Source organism: Centruroides sculpturatus, unplaced genomic scaffold, assembly GCF_000671375.1.
Source record: "Centruroides sculpturatus isolate CEXI.00-Female unplaced genomic scaffold, Cexi_2.0 scaffold605, whole genome shotgun sequence".
NCBI classification, from domain to species: Eukaryota; Metazoa; Arthropoda; class Arachnida; order Scorpiones; family Buthidae; genus Centruroides; species Centruroides sculpturatus.
Genome location: NW_019384828.1, coordinates 154775 through 176160, shown reverse-complemented (window position 1 = coordinate 176160; position 21386 = coordinate 154775).

The following is a 21386-nucleotide window of genomic DNA, read 5'->3' as shown; positions in this document are numbered from 1 at the left end:
AAAATAGCCATTCGTTTGTCTGTCTGGAGCGAGCTCAGATTTGCCACACGCTGAGATGTGGAACTCAGTGGTTGACGTGAAAACATAGTGGCGTATGGTAATCCGTCGAAATAATCGAGAATTGTCATTCGAAGATAATAACCATAGCATCGGTTGCAGATATACAGAGAATTGGCTGTCAATTCACGTCACGTTCCAAGAAGGTTTTAAGAAGTTGATGACTGGTTCCGGTTCTGTATTGAAATTTTTTGTATTCGTCCGTATTACCATTTAATAACGAACACTATAGTTAATTATCGTAATCTTTGCATTAGAAATGTAAAAATTATAGCAATTATTCAATGCCGAGTTACTTTCCACCCATCCCATATTATAGAGCTATATAATTAATCGTTTAAACTTATAATCGCTGTATAATTATTAACTTAGTCTGTTGTGAGCTGTCTTTACTCTCGAAATGAACCTTTCTGATATTCTATAATAATCAATAATACCTCGTACACACAATTTTAACATTTTTGCCAAAAAAGTTACGCAACTCGTTGCGTTATATTTTTATGTGTTTGTATGAGTTTGAATGCGAGTGAGAGTGTTTTATTGCTATTTCTTTAATTTTGAAAGCATTGCACAATGAAATGCTTTGTATTAAGGAAAATAAAAACATATGACAACAAAATTTTTCAGGCTGTAACTCAAGACACAAAAATAAGAGTTCTTTTTATTTTAAGAGTGAAGAGCGTTGAAGTTTTGGCTGCAAAGTCGGTTAAATGAAGCGCATAGATATAATTTAATTTGTAATTTAAAGAAATGGAGAGGTAAACAAGGTATTAGTTAATGCCTGTGAGAAATTTGATCGTTATACAATAAAAAAAGTGTATTTTTTTTTTAAAAAAAAGCATCAAACTCTTTATTCGTTCTCATACCTCGGCCTTAACGTCCACATTTTTGACAGAATTACATGTTGGTATTAATGCCCGCATTATGAATTAGCAAAAATGATTTTGATGAGATCGCAACACGCTGTTTATGCGTGCCATTATTCCCATTTTTAATGATTATTTATTGTTTAAAGCTTAAACTCAAGTGCAGGATAGTCAGATTGGCTTAAGTCTACGCATGGCACCATCTAATTATTAGCTGCTATTAAATAATAATTTTGTCAGAAAAAACTATGACTCTTAGGAAAATCAATCTTTAAATCTATATTGTTGAACAGTTTCCTGTTTTATTTTTTCTCAGAGATTTCATGTTTATGCTGTATAACAAGAATAAACTACTACACAGTTTTTTTATATACTACAGGCGTGAAAAATATTTTCATAATAAATAAAAGAATCATTATTTTCCTACGAAAGCACTGCCAGCAATAGAAAAAGTTTTTTTCCGTCAGATGGAGCTATCAACATCATAGACGTGCCACTAAATAACCAGATGGCACAACGCGCTGAGTGGTCAGCTGAATGACGTCAACCTACTAAAATCGGAAATGTTGATCGATCAGCCTAAACTTTGTACAGTCGACCCTCCTATAACACTGTTGATTATTCCGTATTATATGAATTTCATTTTGTACGAGTCACTTAGATTTTACAAATACGTATGCTAGGTTGTGAACGGCTCACGTATTTGTAAAATCTAAGTGACTAGTACAAAATGGAATTTATATAAATCGGAATAATCAACAGTGTTATAGGGGGTCGACTGTATTGTTGATGTTGTTGTGAGAACGGGCAGACATTATATAATAGTTATAGACATTTCATCTAAAACTTGATAAAAGGCACTTATAATTTCACTAGCTCTTGTATTGATATTAATTAATTGAAAATTATGCAATCATTTTAACATTAAACTAAGTTACGTGATATCAAAGGTTTTAATGCTGAGACATTTTTAAACATCAAGAAGTAACTTTTATCTGTTTTGTACATTTACTTTAATAATAAAATAATCAAAAACAACAAATATAAATTGCAAATTAAGTTTTTTTTTTACATTCTTTAGTAGACAATACAGTATTTTTAACCTTACAGAAACTTGTATTTAATGTTTTATATTTATATATATATATATTACAACAGAATATGCTAAGTGGAAATGCAGATTAGTTAACAATTTAATATATATTTTAACCTAAACATAATTCATACTCTTTAATGCTTAATTGTTAAAACATTTTAAATAATAAGTTATTTTTTTCTACAAATTCACTAATCCATTGGTTTGCTTTTCAAATCAAATCCTGTAAAAACTTAAATATAGACACTGGATATATATTTTTCTACGCAATCNTTAAAATTTAAATTTTGTAAAAATATACAGTATTGAAATATACAGAGTTTCATTTCAGTACTGAATATTTTGGCGCATACTTTACTACGCAATTGATGTACAGAAGACTTTGTTAACCTGAAGAATTTTGTTTACTATAAATATGTATCTTCTAATGCTGTGAATAAATGATTAAAACTGATTTGAAGTAATCATAAAGAATATTAGCCAGGTGATATTATTTCATGTTGTTAACGGTGGTTTGGATTATTAAAGAAGTGAGCCATTATATCCGAAATTGCAAAAAGATAATTCTGCAGAATACAAGTTCTACTCAATGTAACTTATTAATTAAACTAAGTGTTCGTTAATTTTCGTACGTAATTTTTGTCGAAAATATCTGAAATTTGTGGATAAGCTGGCTTTCAGGAGAATCGTTAATCCTTCATCAGGTTAACCTAGGTGTACTCGCATATGTGGTAGGAGGCAAAGAATACAAAATCGTTTATTGTAAAAATGGTTGCTCTTACATACATAAATAAGTCCTTTGGAATAAGGGCATAGGCTTCGTTATTTCTAGTCGAGTTGGATCAGTCTGCATGGGTTGTTAATCTTGAAGGTTGTTCCAGAAGGGTGATGGCACTTAGAGAGAGACGAGGATGACACACTTACAGAAATACGTTTAAGTTGAATCACGGTAGAAATTGAGACCAATTCGAGTTGCGAAAAAGGTCTGCCCGGGATGGCTTATCAGACACCATCCCTCGACTCTGGCTAGGATTGCCGATAGAACTAAGGCATTTGCGTTCATGTTTTCACTTGTTATGTCTTTTTATGACGTTGTAGAACGTCAATACCTTTCTTCCCCACGTCTTTTAGTTGTTCAATTTTCTCCTTTTTCGATCAAATTCATTTGTAGCTAATGTATATGAGTGATAGTGTTAAAGTTTAACTATTAGGTAACTTGGAAAATTTGTTAATTAAAAGAAAGACATATCTTCTCCGAAGCACAGGCAATTTTATACAAAATGAAAAATGCTGCCATTGTCCAAATGGGAATTAATTAATTAAATACAAGACTGCACGACAGTAAAAAACAATGGCCCTCGATGCACATTTTGAAAAGGTGGGCTTACAAAATTTCGCGCCTGATAGCTAAAGATTAAACCAACCTAGCAATGTGATTTTTAAAAGTAAGTTTGTAATAAAAAATTATACCCAAATCGTTAAATAATATAACTTAATTAATAAGAATATAACAGATGTTAAGAGTAGACAAAGGGTGATTACAGAATAAAGCAAAATTCTTAGCCACAGTTTGTTTTACGTAAATAAAAGGCAAAGGAATCAAAAAGTCTTAAAATAGTTTAGAAAAGAAATAAAACGTTCTTTATAATATTGTTATTGAATGAGCCAGTGTAGATAAAGGTCTGGTGGATTACAAGAGTTATTCCACTTTCTTTATTGTTTTCGAAGAATATTTCGTCACCTTTTTATGTGAGTAGAGAACCATTTATATAAGAAGATTTTTCATAATTTCACAAGATTGTCAATAGTAGAAATTAGAATATTATAACTGAAGTACTAGCGTGAAATGACAAACATGAAGCTTTCAAGAGAGACCAATGCATAAAATGTAAGTATCTAAATGCATTTATTTTGGTTAAATTGTGACTAAATAAGATGTTTATGGAAGCATTTGGTTTTACGGGTTTGAAAATGAATAGAAACACCATTATAAGAGGAATAAACTATCGCAAGGAGGGAAGATATATATATCAAAGTCCAACAAATATTGCATAGCTTGAAATCTTTACATAAAAACGAGCCTCCGTGTATGCAGATTCAATAGAAAACAGAAAATGCTGAAGGGTTTAAAATATGCTTATTCTTTTAGAGCAAGGAGTATAAATCGCTAAAAGGATCAAATAAAGATCTGGAATATTGATGGAAAGTATAGAGCTTCCATATTCAGAGATTTTAATTACATGAAGAGATGGAAAGTACTTGAATAAAATATTGCCACCTCTAATTTTTTCTGGTAAAAAAATGATATTGAAATCTTCCTTATGATTTATAAAATTGGCAACACCATAAGTTGAGTATCTTTCCCGGCTGTTATGAGCTTTTTCTTAAAAATAACTTTTACATTATTAAGCATAAAATTATATCTGATCTTTCTTCCTCTTATAAGTTAACATCAAATTTTGCCATTTCCGATTGCACTCCACTACTCGTATGTAAAACCTCATGGTTGCTAAGAAAGCTATTTAGACACGTTATTTAATAACAAATGTATGTAGAATATATAATATTTTAAATAAAACTAATATAATTTAATACTTACAAAATCTGTTGCCATCATTAATTACCAGTACAGTCTCTTTTATCATTTTTAAGATTTAAATCTGATGCGAATGCAATTTAAAACAATAATTACTTACTTACTTTTACTTGTTTTTTTTCATATATCCAAGTTTTACTTTAATATATCTCAGAATATAAGATATATATAACTACTTAAATATAATTTAAAATATTTCATGTACATTTTACGAAATAGATATATTTTAAATTATATACAGCTGTCCCTTGACAGTCCGACGTTTTGTAATCCGACATGCTCAGTAGTCCGACGCACCTCCCGTCAAGGTACCCATCCCTGTTACGTGACTGCTTGCACAGAAGCATGTCGCGACGTGAATCTCCCCATTCAATTCTTACAGGATGACACACATTTCGTGCGTTTTCCGTGAGCAGTTCTGTTCGAACAGTTGGAGTAGGGAATATTGTAGGCTACTGCTAACAAAACATTGCCAAATATGTAATCACTTTCGGTAATCCGGACACTTTTGCTAATCCGACACCCTTTGGTTCCATACCTGTCGGATTATCAAGGGACAGCTGTATTAAACTAATGCATTTAAACGGTTTGCTACATTATAGAGCTTCATTTAGAACGGTTTGCTACATTATAGAGCTTCATTTAGAACGGTTTGCTTATTACTTTTTAAAACTTTTCTAAATATACACACCATACTTGCACAATTTTTTCTGCCGAATAAGCTATGACGCCCTGCATGTTCCTGACGATTTTTATACGACCTGATTGAGTTCTGAAATTATTTTTTTAATACATCACTTATCAATTTTAGTGACATTATTAGTATTACTATTAATTTACATTATGTTATTTTAATTTACAATTGTGTTTTTAACTTATTGATTTTTAAAAATAAAATTCTATGGCAGTATTTACTTGTACAAGTTTAATTGATGAATGAATTAATTAAAAGTTAGTTCTCTTCTAGTTTAAATCACTCGATCGTGTTGGCCCTGTGCAGAAAGTAGATTATTATTTCATGGAATAAATTTCTGGTTTTTAGCTGCAACCTTTCTGAAGTTTTTCTGTACTAAAACAGGGTATCTCGGGTAAAAAGTAATTTTATAAGGTATATTGTTTTATTCTAATTACATACATATCTACGTGGTAAAAATGTAAGAAGAGAATAGGTAACCAGCCATGCATGTACTGTAAATCCAGCTGGATAAGTAACTTTGCCATCATAAGACACACAAGTCCATACAGAATGATTACTTGCAGATAGGATTTGTGATGGCTCTATATTTGTCTTAAAAACACAAGTGTTTTGTGATAATGTAGTAATTAATCCCTTTCTCGTGTATTTTTGTTTTGACTAAATATAAATACTTTTTTCCAGGTGTAAAAATGGATTCCAAAACTATCGTTTATATGGTTGCAGGTGCCATAATTATCCCGAAAATCTTTCTGTGGCTTTTGGGAGTCATAGGATTTACTACGAGAGGAACAATAGGAGGATCTATATCAGATTTAATAGAATCAATACTGTATGGTGCAGCAAATCGTGCGGGAACTTTTTTCTCTGCGCTTCAAAGTGTTACAGTAGGCAGTTACACCGGCAGAACCATTATTGTTGCCGTTGGTGCCGCAATAGGAGCAATCATTTATTATTATTATCAGTCTTAAAATTTAAATTTTGTAAAAATATACAGTATTGAAATATACAGAGTTTCATTTCAGTACTGAATATTTTGGCGCATACTTTACTACGCAATTGATGTACAGAAGACTTTGTTAACCTGAAGAATTTTGTTTACTATAAATATGTATCTTCTAATGCTGTGAATAAATGATTAAAACTGATTTGAAGTAATCATAAAGAATATTAGCCAGGTGATATTATTTCATGTTGTTAACGGTGGTTTGGATTATTAAAGAAGTGAGCCATTATATCCGAAATTGCAAAAAGATAATTCTGCAGAATACAAGTTCTACTCAATGTAACTTATTAATTAAACTAAGTGTTCGTTAATTTTCGTACGTAATTTTTGTCGAAAATATCTGAAATTTGTGGATAAGCTGGCTTTCAGGAGAATCGTTAATCCTTCATCAGGTTAACCTAGGTGTACTCGCATATGTGGTAGGAGGCAAAGAATACAAAATCGTTTATTGTAAAAATGGTTGCTCTTACATACATAAATAAGTCCTTTGGAATAAGGGCATAGGCTTCGTTATTTCTAGTCGAGTTGGATCAGTCTGCATGGGTTGTTAATCTTGAAGGTTGTTCCAGAAGGGTGATGGCACTTAGAGAGAGACGAGGATGACACACTTACAGAAATACGTTTAAGTTGAATCACGGTAGAAATTGAGACCAATTCGAGTTGCGAAAAAGGTCTGCCCGGGATGGCTTATCAGACACCATCCCTCGACTCTGGCTAGGATTGCCGATAGAACTAAGGCATTTGCGTTCATGTTTTCACTTGTTATGTCTTTTTATGACGTTGTAGAACGTCAATACCTTTCTTCCCCACGTCTTTTAGTTGTTCAATTTTCTCCTTTTTCGATCAAATTCATTTGTAGCTAATGTATATGAGTGATAGTGTTAAAGTTTAACTATTAGGTAACTTGGAAAATTTGTTAATTAAAAGAAAGACATATCTTCTCCGAAGCACAGGCAATTTTATACAAAATGAAAAATGCTGCCATTGTCCAAATGGGAATTAATTAATTAAATACAAGACTGCACGACAGTAAAAAACAATGGCCCTCGATGCACATTTTGAAAAGGTGGGCTTACAAAATTTCGCGCCTGATAGCTAAAGATTAAACCAACCTAGCAATGTGATTTTTAAAAGTAAGTTTGTAATAAAAAATTATACCCAAATCGTTAAATAATATAACTTAATTAATAAGAATATAACAGATGTTAAGAGTAGACAAAGGGTGATTACAGAATAAAGCAAAATTCTTAGCCACAGTTTGTTTTACGTAAATAAAAGGCAAAGGAATCAAAAAGTCTTAAAATAGTTTAGAAAAGAAATAAAACGTTCTTTATAATATTGTTATTGAATGAGCCAGTGTAGATAAAGGTCTGGTGGATTACAAGAGTTATTCCACTTTCTTTATTGTTTTCGAAGAATATTTCGTCACCTTTTTATGTGAGTAGAGAACCATTTATATAAGAAGATTTTTCATAATTTCACAAGATTGTCAATAGTAGAAATTAGAATATTATAACTGAAGTACTAGCGTGAAATGACAAACATGAAGCTTTCAAGAGAGACCAATGCATAAAATGTAAGTATCTAAATGCATTTATTTTGGTTAAATTGTGACTAAATAAGATGTTTATGGAAGCATTTGGTTTTACGGGTTTGAAAATGAATAGAAACACCATTATAAGAGGAATAAACTATCGCAAGGAGGGCAGATATATATATCAAAGTCCAACAAATATTGCATAGCTTGAAATCTTTACATAAAAACGAGCCTCCGTGTATGCAGATTCAATAGAAAACAGAAAATGCTGAAGGGTTTAAAATATGCTTATTCTTTTAGAGCAAGGAGTATAAATCGCTAAAAGGATCAAATAAAGATCTGGAAAGGATGGAAAGTATAGAGGAAAGTATATTGATGGAAAGTATAGAGCTTCCATATTCAGAGATTTTAATTACATGAAGAGATGGAAAGTACTTGAATAAAATATTGCCACCTCTAATTTTTTCTGGTAAAAAAATGATATTGAAATCTTCCTTATGATTTATAAAATTGGCAACACCATAAGTTGAGTATCTTTCCCGGCTGTTATGAGCTTTTTCTTAAAAATAACTTTTACATTATTAAGCATAAAATTATATAGTGTGTGGCGCCATCTATTATTTAATTTTGTTTAAAAAATGTTTATATTTTTAATAACTATATAATGGCAAAAAGTTTAATTATGAAGTTAAGAGTGAGTTTCATAAAAATGTGTAAATGTTAGTAACGAATAGAATCTTCATTGAATCTTATCTTTCTCGAGATACATGATCCCCCCTCTATCTCTTCATTTTCTTAACCTTTAACCACCAAAATTTAGTATCATCAATGCCCTTAATATGCAATCCACTATGCCTAATTTTGTTTCTTAATCTTTACCCCATGATAAGATATCAAGCAGAGTAGACGCCAACACACACATATCTACAGAGTTTTTACTCTTTTGGATTCGGGAGGTCTCAAAACCTGGAAATTTGTAAAAAAAAAACTCGAAGGGTCGAATTTGAAGCGATTCGAATGCTTTTAAAGTCCACATTTTCATGCTCCACCTGTATATTGTTTTACTAATCGATGATTACAGTTAAACACGAAGTTGATGGATCGTCCTATGAAGTAAAACAAAACGCTGTATTGTCTTTCATTTATTTATATATTTTATCCTTTATTCTATACAAATATTAAACTTTGTCACTGTGACTTTTGAGGGGTTTGCACGGGTTGTTTTTCCTAAATAATCCTTAATTTTTTGTATTTTTGAATTAATAGAATAACACAATTAGTTAACTCAAATAAAATGTTTATTTTAGGAGCCGTCCATAAATTACTTATACCATATTTTAGCCAAATTTGATCTTGTTGCTTTCTTTCCAGTACAACAATATACTTGTAGGCAAACCTCTTCGTGTTAATTACTAGACAATAGATCTCAGACCCCCTATTGTTAACTTTAAAGTTACATAAAATAAAATAATTAACACTACATACTGGTATGTTTCTAACAACATTGAGTTCTATGAAATTAAACCACATAAATTATAATTTTGGTAAGTTGTATGAACGTTTTTCGTTAACTATAGACTTGTGAATTAAAGTTATATGTTTATTTATTATCGTGCACAATTTAGTGCTGAAGTTGCAAATTAAAATATTACAAAGTATGCTATTAATTAACTTGCAAAATTACATTATATAAAGGAGAAAATCGTGTAACAGGTAATAAAAATGTGCAATTTTGTAAGTATGTGCAAGTATTTTTCAAGAAATGTGCAAGTATTTTTCAACATTGTCGTTACTACGTCTACTCTGCTCGTTTAGAATAGAATCTGTAAAATAATTTACATCAGACATGCTTAACATTTATTTTCTGTGGCTAATGAAGATAATCCTGAATAACATGATTCAGTTGCACTAAAAACCTGCAACAGTAAAAAATACATTATAAAATAATGATAATAATAATAAACAATTATACAATTAAATAAAAGTTTTAAAATGTATATATTTAAATATTATTATAACAATTATTAAGTACAGTTAAATGCTGAGATTAAACATTTAAAATGATCAATGAAATTCGCTAAATTTCACCTTAAGAGAGAAAGTTTTCACAAGTTACTCGTATTCAGGTAATCACGTTTTAGTATAAACGATAAATGTCTAATGACGTTATATATGTTGTTTCAAAAATACTAATCGTAGGACTCCTTTACTCCTTTAGAGAAATTAAAAATACTACAAAATAATATCAGTTAAAACAGATATTACTTTTGTAGTAATTTCGATTCCTAAATAATACTTCTTGAATGACGTGTAAACTTATAATGGAAAAGATTCGCCATTATAGATAATTATTTCCATTATATTAGTCTACCCTAACCTAACCTAAGTTTATGTAGATTACATTAGGTTAGGTTGGTCTAAGTCTTTCTATAAGAAAGAAATGTAACCATGTACTGTACTTATTCTGAGAAAAGCTGCATAACAGTAATATATACACAATGTATTTGTATTGAGTGTTTATTCTTGTAAAGCATAAGCATCCAAACATTGCCTGTTTTAAATAATTATGTTTGATGAATATGAAAACATAAAATTGCGAGTATGCATTGTATTTATATTTTAGAAAGAAAAACACAATAAAATAATAAATTGATATAAATTGTACTTTATGAAATGTCTAAATAATGGTGAGCTTTAACAATTCACTTGGCATGAAAGCAGATTCATGTATGATGAAAATGTTATGATGAAAAAACAGCTGGAGAGTGTCTACTGTATAGACATTTCTAGAGTAATTTGTCTTGTATTTTGCGTATGCTTTTCGTAAAAAAAATATATATATATACAGAAACTTACTTTGACAACGTAGTCTTTTTTCACGAAGAAAAATCCACCAATAGAAATACCAATCGGAGTTTTTGCAAATCTCTTTGCAAAACAAAGCAACTGTGAAAATATAAAAATCGAAAGATTTTATATAAAATAGCCAAAATGGTGGTAAGCGTTTTGCAAATAAATTTTTTACTACATTTTCTATTGTAGAATTCTATTGTTTTATCAAAACTTCTGTCTTATTTATGTTTTCATTACCGCATTATTATTATTATTGTTTCTCACTTTGTGGCATCATGGTAGCATTTCTTCAGGCTTATCGTGAGGTCGACATTAAAAAAGTCGGAAAGAAATGGGAAGAAATGAGCTTCACGCTATCTGAAACAAATCAATCGTAAAAAAATTCCTGGGATCACACCCAGAGCTTCGCCAGATACCTGCTTCTACAGATTTCTGCTTCAACAGAGTGACAGGCTGATGCCATTACTGCCTAGAACACACCGAAGTTATTTGGAGAGAAATATAAGCTTAGAATGAACTCTTATATTTAAATATACTAAACATTCATTAAATAGGCACTTACAAAATAACAATGATATCAAATTACTAGATAGAAATAGGTTCATAAAACGTGCAACAAAATTTTATCCTGCAATAACAAGGTGCTGTTATAAAATCAGACATTTCTCAATCTCAATTCCCTTGTTCTCACAGCAATATTATTGCGTATTAAAAAGTACTTCTTAGCCAAATTATTCTGAAGACGATGCAGGATGTTGGGTGATGCCAGATATTAGATAATCGGGCATCAGATTAACGAATTTCTGATATACTTGAAACGATTTTACGAAGATACTTACTTTTAATTTATCGTGTACTGTTAGAAATGGTGACGATGAAAATATCACTATCTCTTCAAACTTTCCATAAATCTAAATTGAAAATACAGTGTATAGAAAAAAGAAAAATTCTTTATTTATTTAAAACTAGTTATTTCAAATTTCTGAAATAAATGTCCTAACTTACCTTAGCAGTGAAGCGAGAGTGTGCGTAGGAAATCAACACTACGCAAGAAGCAACAACGAAAAAGGCAAAGATAAACAACATTTTTATTTGTTTTTCCATTTCTACGAATATAATTCCACACATACAAAAAGAAGTCAGGTAAATTGGAATTTCCTGTCTCAGTGGAAATACATGTCGCATACATTCATTGGTTCGATCGAGAAACGATAACAATTCTGTGTGTCTGAACATGAAAGTGTTTAATTTAACTCTTAGATTTCTGGAATCTGATTTTATTCGCCCAAAATACTTTGATAAGTAATCGAATCTTTTGGTCAGGATCCATCCTACACAACTGAATTGCAATTCGTTAATGGCTAACGTCGAAAAAACGGCTAGAAATACGAAATGAAGATAAATGGCGCAAAAGTGGGCTCTCAATTCACTCTCAAAATGTGTTAGAAAGAATGGATAGAACACGAAATCGAACATATATCTCTCTATCAATATGTAAGAAACGGCAACCACCANCCAGATTTTTCCATCTGATCTTTCTTCCTCTTATAAGTTAACATCAAATTTTGCCATTTCCGATTGCACTCCACTACTCGTATGTAAAACCTCATGGTTGCTAAGAAAGCTATTTAGACACGTTATTTAATAACAAATGTATGTAGAATATATAATATTTTAAATAAAACTAATATAATTTAATACTTACAAAATCTGTTGCCATCATTAATAACCAGTTCAGTCTCACGTTTATCATTTTTAAGATTTAAATCTGGTGCGAATGCAATTTATAACAATAATTACTTACTTACTTTTACTTCTTTTTTCATATATCCAAGTTTTACTTTAATATATCTCAGAATATAAGATAAATATAACTACTTAAATATAATTTAAAATATTTCATGTACATTTTACGAAATAGATATATTTTAAATTATATATTAAACTAATGCATTTATACGGTTTTCTACATTATAGAGCTTAATTTAGAAACAGTTTGCTACATTATAGAGCTTAATTTATAAACGGTTTGCTACATTACAGAGCTTCATTTATAAACGGTTTGCTTATTACTTTTTAAAACTTTTCTAAATATACACACCATACTTGCACAATTTTTTCTGCCGAATAAGCTATGACGTCCAGCGTGTTCCTGACGATTTTTATACGACCTGATTGAGTTCGGAATTTATTTTTTTAAAGCATCACTTATCAATTTTAGTGACATTATTAGTATTACTATTAATTTACATTATGTTATTTTAATTTACAATTGTGTTTTTAACTTATTAATTTTTAAAAATAAAATTCTATGGCAGTATTTACTTGTACAAGTTTAATTGATGAATGAATTAATTAAAAGTTAGTTCTCTTCTAGTTTAAATCACTCGATCGTGTTGGCCCTGTGCAGAAAGTAGATTATTATTTCATGGAATAAATTTCTGGTTTTTAGCTGCAACCTTTCTGAAGTTTTTCTGTACTAAAACAGGGTATCTCGGGTAAAAAGTAATTTTATAAGGTATATTGTTTTATTCTAATTACATACATATCTACGTGGTAAAAATGTAAGAAGAGAATAGGTAACCAGCCATGCATGTACTGTAAATCCAGCTGGATAAGTAACTTTGCCATCATAAGACACACAAGTCCATACAGAATGATTACTTGCAGATAGGATTTGTGATGGCTCTATATTTGTCTTAAAAACACAAGTGTTTTGTGATAATGTAGTAATTAATCCCTTTCTCGTGTATTTTTGTTTTGACTAAATATAAATACTTTTTTCCAGGTGTAAAAATGGATTCCAAAACTATCGTTTATATGGTTGCAGGTGCCATAATTATCCCGAAAATCTTTCTGTGGCTTTTGGGAGTCATAGGATTTACTACGAGAGGAACAATAGGAGGATCTATATCAGATTTAATAGAATCAATACTGTATGGTGCAGCAAATCGTGCGGGAACTTTTTTCTCTGCGCTTCAAAGTGTTACAGTAGGCAGTTACACCGGCAGAACCATTATTGTTGCCGTTGGTGCCGCAATAGGAGCAATCATTTATTATTATTATCAGTCTTAAAATTTAAATTTTGTAAAAATATACAGTATTGAAATATACAGAGTTTCATTTCAGTACTGAATATTTTGGCGCATACTTTACTACGCAATTGATGTACAGAAGACTTTGTTAACCTGAAGAATTTTGTTTACTATAAATATGTATCTTCTAATGCTGTGAATAAATGATTAAAACTGATTTGAAGTAATCATAAAGAATATTAGCCAGGTGATATTATTTCATGTTGTTAACGGTGGTTTGGATTATTAAAGAAGTGAGCCATTATATCCGAAATTGCAAAAAGATAATTCTGCAGAATACAAGTTCTACTCAATGTAACTTATTAATTAAACTAAGTGTTCGTTAATTTTCGTACGTAATTTTTGTCGAAAATATCTGAAATTTGTGGATAAGCTGGCTTTCAGGAGAATCGTTAATCCTTCATCAGGTTAACCTAGGTGTACTCGCATATGTGGTAGGAGGCAAAGAATACAAAATCGTTTATTGTAAAAATGGTTGCTCTTACATACATAAATAAGTCCTTTGGAATAAGGGCATAGGCTTCGTTATTTCTAGTCGAGTTGGATCAGTCTGCATGGGTTGTTAATCTTGAAGGTTGTTCCAGAAGGGTGATGGCACTTAGAGAGAGACGAGGATGACACACTTACAGAAATACGTTTAAGTTGAATCACGGTAGAAATTGAGACCAATTCGAGTTGCGAAAAAGGTCTGCCCGGGATGGCTTATCAGACACCATCCCTCGACTCTGGCTAGGATTGCCGATAGAACTAAGGCATTTGCGTTCATGTTTTCACTTGTTATGTCTTTTTATGACGTTGTAGAACGTCAATACCTTTCTTCCCCACGTCTTTTAGTTGTTCAATTTTCTCCTTTTTCGATCAAATTCATTTGTAGCTAATGTATATGAGTGATAGTGTTAAAGTTTAACTATTAGGTAACTTGGAAAATTTGTTAATTAAAAGAAAGACATATCTTCTCCGAAGCACAGGCAATTTTATACAAAATGAAAAATGCTNCTTTATGTTGGCATAGAGCCTTTACTACATGAAAATAAAAATTAATGAATACACTGTGTACAGTAATTTACCTGATAAGACAGACATCAGAAAAATACTTTATGAGGCATAAAGCTGACTATAATGAAAATTAATTAACTAAGGATTTTTTTTTGCCCTGCCAGGGTGTGGCCGAGTTGTTCGGACTGCCGGGTTATCGAGTGCCGAGTTTTTGAGACTCTACTGTACAAGTTCTACTTAATGTAACTTATTAATTAAACTAAGTGTTCGTTAATTTTCGTACGTAATTTTTGTCGAAAATATCTGAAATTTGTGGATAAGCTGGCTTTCAGGAGGATCGTTAATCCTTCATCAGGTTAACCTAGATGTACTCGCATATGTGGTAGGAGGCAGAGAATACAAGTGCCTTTACAAAATCGTTTATTGTAGAAAGGTTGCTCTTACAAACATAAATAAGTCCTTCGGAATAAGGGCATAAGCTTCGTTATTTCTAGTCGAGTTGGATCAGTCTGCACGGCTTGTTAATCGAGCAGCCGCGGAGCAGCTGAGATTTCTTGAAGGTTTGTTCCAGAAGGGTGATGACACTTAGAGAGAGACGAGGATGACATTCTTACAGAAAGACGTTTAAGTTGACAATCACGATGACGACGACTATCCCTGTATCCTTGAATATCGAGTTTTAAAAACTTTTTTATTTCTAATTCTTCTTCTAATTGGCTCGGCTTTTCTTTTTCCTTTCTTTGATTGGTCTCTTTATCGTTTCCATGTAGAAATTGAGACCAATTCGAGTTGCAAGGATGGTTTATCCGACATCATCCCTCGACTCTGGCTAGGATTGCCGATAGAACTAAGGCATTTGCGTTCATGTTTTCACTTGTTATGTCCTTTTATGACGTTGTAGAACGTCAATACTTTTTTTCCCACGTCTTTTGATTGTTCAATTTTCTCCTTTTTCGATCAAATTCATTTTTAGTTAATGTATAAGAGTGATAGTGTTAAAGTTTAACTATGAGGTAACTTGGAAAATTTGTTAATTAAAAGAAAAACATATCTTCTCCAAAGCACAAGCAATTTTATACAAAATGAAAAATGCTGCCATCGTCCAAATGAGAATTAATTAATTAAATACAAGACTGCACGATAGTAAAAAACAATGGCCCTCGATGCACATTTTGGAAAGGTGGGCTTACAAAATCTCGCGCCTGATAGCTAAAGATTAAACCAACCTAGCAATGTGATTTTTAAAAGTAAGTTTGTAATAAAAAATTATACCCAAATCGTTAAATAATATAACTTAATTAATAAGAATATAATCGATGTTAGACAATGGGGGGGACAACGATCAAGTAGACAAAGGGGGATTACAGAACAGAGCAAAATTCTTAGCCACAGTTTGTTTTACGTAAATAAAAGGCAAAGGAATCAAAAAGTCTTAAAATAGTTTAGAAAGGAAATAGAACGTTCTTATTAATATTGTCATTGAATGAGCCAGTGTAGATAAAGGTCTGGTGGATTACAAGAGTTATTCCACTTTCTTCATTGTTTTCGAAGAATATTTCGTTACCTTTTAAGTGAGTAGAGAACCATTTATATGAAAAGATTTTGCATAAATTTTACAAAATTGTCAATAGTAGAAATTAGAATATTATAACTGAAGTACTAGCGGGAAATGACAAACATGAAGCTTTCAAGAGAGACCAATGCATAAAATGTAAGTATCTAAATGCATTTATTTTGGTTAAATTGTGACCAAATAGAAAGTTTATGGAAGCGTTTGGTTTTACGGGTTTGAAAATGAACAGAAACACCATTATAAGAGTAATAAACTATCGCCAAGGAGGGCAGATATGAAGCACTTATTAAATGATGAATCAAGATAAGAATCATCATTTGAAGGGAAATTTCCCTTTACTTGGTAATGGAACTTCGCTGAAGAAATACATTTCAGATGAATATAATTATAAAACTTCGGCCAATAGAAATCCAACAAATATTGCATAGCTTGAAATCTTCACATAAGAACGAGCCTCCGTGTATGCAGGTTCAATAGAAAACAAAAAATGCTGAAGGGATTAAAATATGCTTATTCTTTTAGAGCGAGGAGTATAAATCATTAAAATTATCAAATAAAGATCTGGAATATTGATGGAAAGTATGGAGCCTCCATATTCATAGATTTTAATTACATGAAGAGATGGAAAGTACAGTAGGCTACATGAGTAAAATATCTCCATCTCTGATTTTTTCTGGTAAATGAATGATGTTGAAATCTCCCCGTATGATTTATAAAATTGGCAACACTATAAGTTGAGTAACTTTCCCGGCTGTTATGAATTTTTTCTTAAAAATAACTTATAATATTTGTGTGTGGCGCCATCTGTTATCTAATTTTGTTTAAAAAATGTTTATATTTTTAATAACTATATAATGGCAAACAACTTAATTTTGTGGCTAGGAGTGAGTTTCATAAAAATGTGTAAATGTTAGTAACGAATAGAATCTTCATTGAATCTTATTTTTCTAGAGATACATGACCCCTCTCTATCTCTTCATCTTCTTAACCTTTAACCACCAAAATTTAATAGCATCAATGCCCTTAATATGCAATCCATTATGCCAAATTTCGTTTTTTAATCTTTATTCCATGATGAAATATCAAGCAAAGTAGACGCCAACACACACACACACACACACATCTACGTAGGTTTTTTGCGGTTTTCTTTACTTTTTTGGATTCGGGAGGTCTCGAATCCTGGGAATTTGTAAATGCTCGAATGGTCAAATTTGACGCGATTCGAATGCTTTCAAAGTCTACATTCTCGTGCTCCACACTGAATATTGTTTTACTAATCAGTGATTACAGTTAAACACGAAGTTGATCGATCGTCCTATTATGTAAAACAAAACGCTGTATTGTCTTTCATTTATTTATATATTTTATTCTTTATTCTATACAAATATTAAACTTTTTCACTATGACTTTTGAAAAGTTTGAATAGGTTGTTTTTCGTAAATGATTTTAAATCTTTGTATATTTGTATTAATAAAATAACACAATTAGTTAATTCAAATAAAATGTTTATTTTGAGAACCGTCCATAAATTACTTATACAATTTTTTAGTCAATTGTGATTCGCTTCCTTTTCTGTACAATATACTTGTAGGCAGACCTCCTCGTGTTAATTACTATACAATAGATCTCAGACCCTCCTAGTAATAACTTTAAAGTAACATAATATAAAATAATTTACACTACATACTGGTATGTTTCTTACAACATTAAGTTCTATGGAAGTAAACTACATAAATTATAATTTTCGTAATTTGTATGAATGATTCTCGTTAACCATAGACTTGTGAATTAAAGTTTTATGTTTATTTATTATCGTGCACAATTTAGTGCTGAAGTTGCAAATTAAAATATTACAAAGTATGCTATTGATTAGCCTGCAAAATTACATTATATAATATAGAAAATCGTGTAACAGGTAATAAAAATGTACAATTTCGCAAGTATTTTTCAATGTTGTCGTTACTATATCTACTAAGCTCGTTTAGAATATAATCTGCAGAATCTACTGAATATCCACATCAGATACGTTTAACATTTGTTTTCTGTGGCTAATGAGGATAATCCTGAATAACATGATTCAGTTGCACTAATAACCTGTAATAGTAAAAACTACGTTATAATAATAATAAACAATTATAAAATTAAATATTATTATAACAATTATTAAGTACAGTTGAATGCTGAGATTACACATTAAAAAAGACTCAACTAACATCTCTTGTGTGTCTATCTAAAGAATAGAGAGGTTGCGTCCTTAGTTTTCATCTGTAAAACGTGAACGTCGAACGTCGAGCGCCGCTATCTTGTAAGAGGCGCTTGACGTTCGACGTTCACGTTTTAAAGATGATAACTTCGGCCGCAACCTCTGTAATACTTCTCGAATGACGTGTAAACTTCAAACGGAGAAGATTCGCCATTACAGATAAATATTTACATTACACTTTCTAAAAGTGTAAAATGTTACGATGTACTGTACTTATTCTGAGTATTGCTACATAATAGTTACTAATACTCAATGTAACTTTTAATTAGAAAGTAGTGTACATTCGTTTTAGCAAATACTGTATTGAGTGTTTATTCTTGTACAGAAGATACATCCAAAACATTGCCTGTTTTAACTACTTATCTTTGATAAATATGAAAGTATGAAATTACGAGTATCAATTGTATATATATTTTAGGCAGGAAAACACAATAGAATACGAAAATCTGGCAGAAATAAATCCGAAGAATATATAACATACTTTATGAAATGTCTGAATAATGGTGAGTTTTAATTATTCAACTGATACAAAAACAGATTCATGTATAAAACTCACTTCACCAGGTAGAAGAGGGTTTAAAACTGCAGATCATTCCAAGGTCGACTGTAATTTTTATCTACTGTTTAATTTTTTACTGGAGTTTAAATAAAATTTATACAGTAATTATTTCTTATTTATCAATTTCAGAGACTGACTTGGTATATATTAATCACACGTTTCTAACGTATTATGTCTGCATATTACTAATGAACACAATACTTTTTACTTAAACCACGGAGTGATTTTACATTTTTAACACGAGGGCAAAACAGCTAGAGAGTGACTACTGTATAGACATTTCTAAAGTAAAATTCAGTACATCTTTTGTTAATTACAGTAAAATAATTAATGTCTTGCATTTTGCATATGCTTTTTGTCTGGAAAAAAAACACAGAAACTTACTTTAACAACGTAGTTCTTCTTCACAAAGTAAAATCCACCAATAGACATACCAATTGGAGTTTTTGCAAATCTCTTTGCAAAACAAAGCAACTGTAAAATATAAAGAATTAGAAAGAGTTTATATAAAATAGCAAAAACAGAGTGATAAAAAGCTGCGGAAATTCTACAGATTTTATCAAAACTACTGTTATATTTATGTCTTCATTTTCGTATTATTATTATTATTATGTTGGGTTCAGTGGGTAATACTCGGTTAAACCGGTGGCTGTGTACTATGCCGGACCAGAGTCAAGGCATAGCAACCAAAACAAAACTAAAATTAAATAAGTGTGTCAGTGTCAGTGTCAGTATTCAGGAATTTCCTAACAATGTGGCATGTATTCAATATAGTGGCCTTCTGTAGTGTGATGTATGTATTTCTACTCAATTGTAATGTTCCCAGGCTTTTGTGTAGTGTGTGTGGTATCACACCTGTACAGGAGAGAACGACAGGTACAATAAGCACCCTATCCATCCTCCACAGATGCCTTATTTCCTGGGCGAGTTCTGTGTACTTGCTAATTTTTTCAGTGCATGTGTTTTGTACATTGTGAGTGTTTGGAATGGCTATGTCTATAATGTATGTGATTTTATTGTGTTTGTCAATGAGTGTGATGTCTGGTCTGTTGTGGTAAATTGTTTTATCTGTGATTATGGCTCTGTCGTAATACATTTTGTGCGTGTTATTTTCCAATACTGTCTGTGGAATATACTTGTAGTATGGTTCGTGGATGTCTGCCAATTTGTGTTTCTTTGCAAGCTCTTGGTGTATTATATTTGCTACTTGATTGTGTCTATGTAAGTAATCTGTCTGTGCCAAGAGCTTGCAACCAGAAGTGATGTGTTGTATAGTTTCTGGCATGATGTGACATTTTCTGCATGTGTCATTTGTGAGTGTTGTATCTTTGAGTATGTGTTTTCTGTAGTTTTTAGTATTTATGACCTGATCCTGTATGGCAATCATGAATCCTTCCGTCTCCCCAAAGAGGCATCCCCGATCTAACCAGCTGTTTGACGCAGTTTTGTCAACAAAATCCTGGGCCAGGTCGTAAGGATGCCTGCCATGGAGAGCCTTTTGAGCCCATGATTGCTTAATGTTGTCTATGCTTTTTATATGTTGTGTCATGTCTGTATGTTGTGAGTGTAAGTTTAATGGTGTGTTATTTGAGTCTGCTAGAGTTACTGCTTTATGTAACTGTGATGTTTCTTGTTTCTTGTAGAAAAACTCTCGCAGTGACTGTATTTGTTTGTAGTGAAGGTTAACTATGTCAATCAGGCCACGTCCGCCTTCTTTACGTGGAAGGGTTAATCTTTCTGTGGCGGATTTAGGATGATGTTGTTTATGCTTAGTAAGTGTTGTTCTTGTTTTCCTTTGGAGTTGCTCGAGATCTGTGTGAGTCCAATGTATAACTCCAAAAGAGTATGTGAGTACTGGGATGACATATGTGTTTATTGCTTTAACTGTGTGTTTTGCATTTAACTGTGTTCTAAGTATAGCGTTTAACCTACTTTGGTATTCTTTAATTAATCGTTGCTTTATTTGTGTATGTTCTGTTAGTTTGGCCTGTTGGAATCCTAAGTACTTGTAGAACTCGCCCTCTTCCATGGATTCAATAACGTCTCCATTTCCAAGTGCAAAATCTTCTTTCTTCAGGATTCCTTTTTCTATGTGAAGTGTTTTGCATTTGTCTAAGCCAAACTCCATTTGTATGTCCTTAGTGTATGAATGTGTGATTTGTAGGAGTTGATGAAGTTGTTTTTGTGTGGATGCA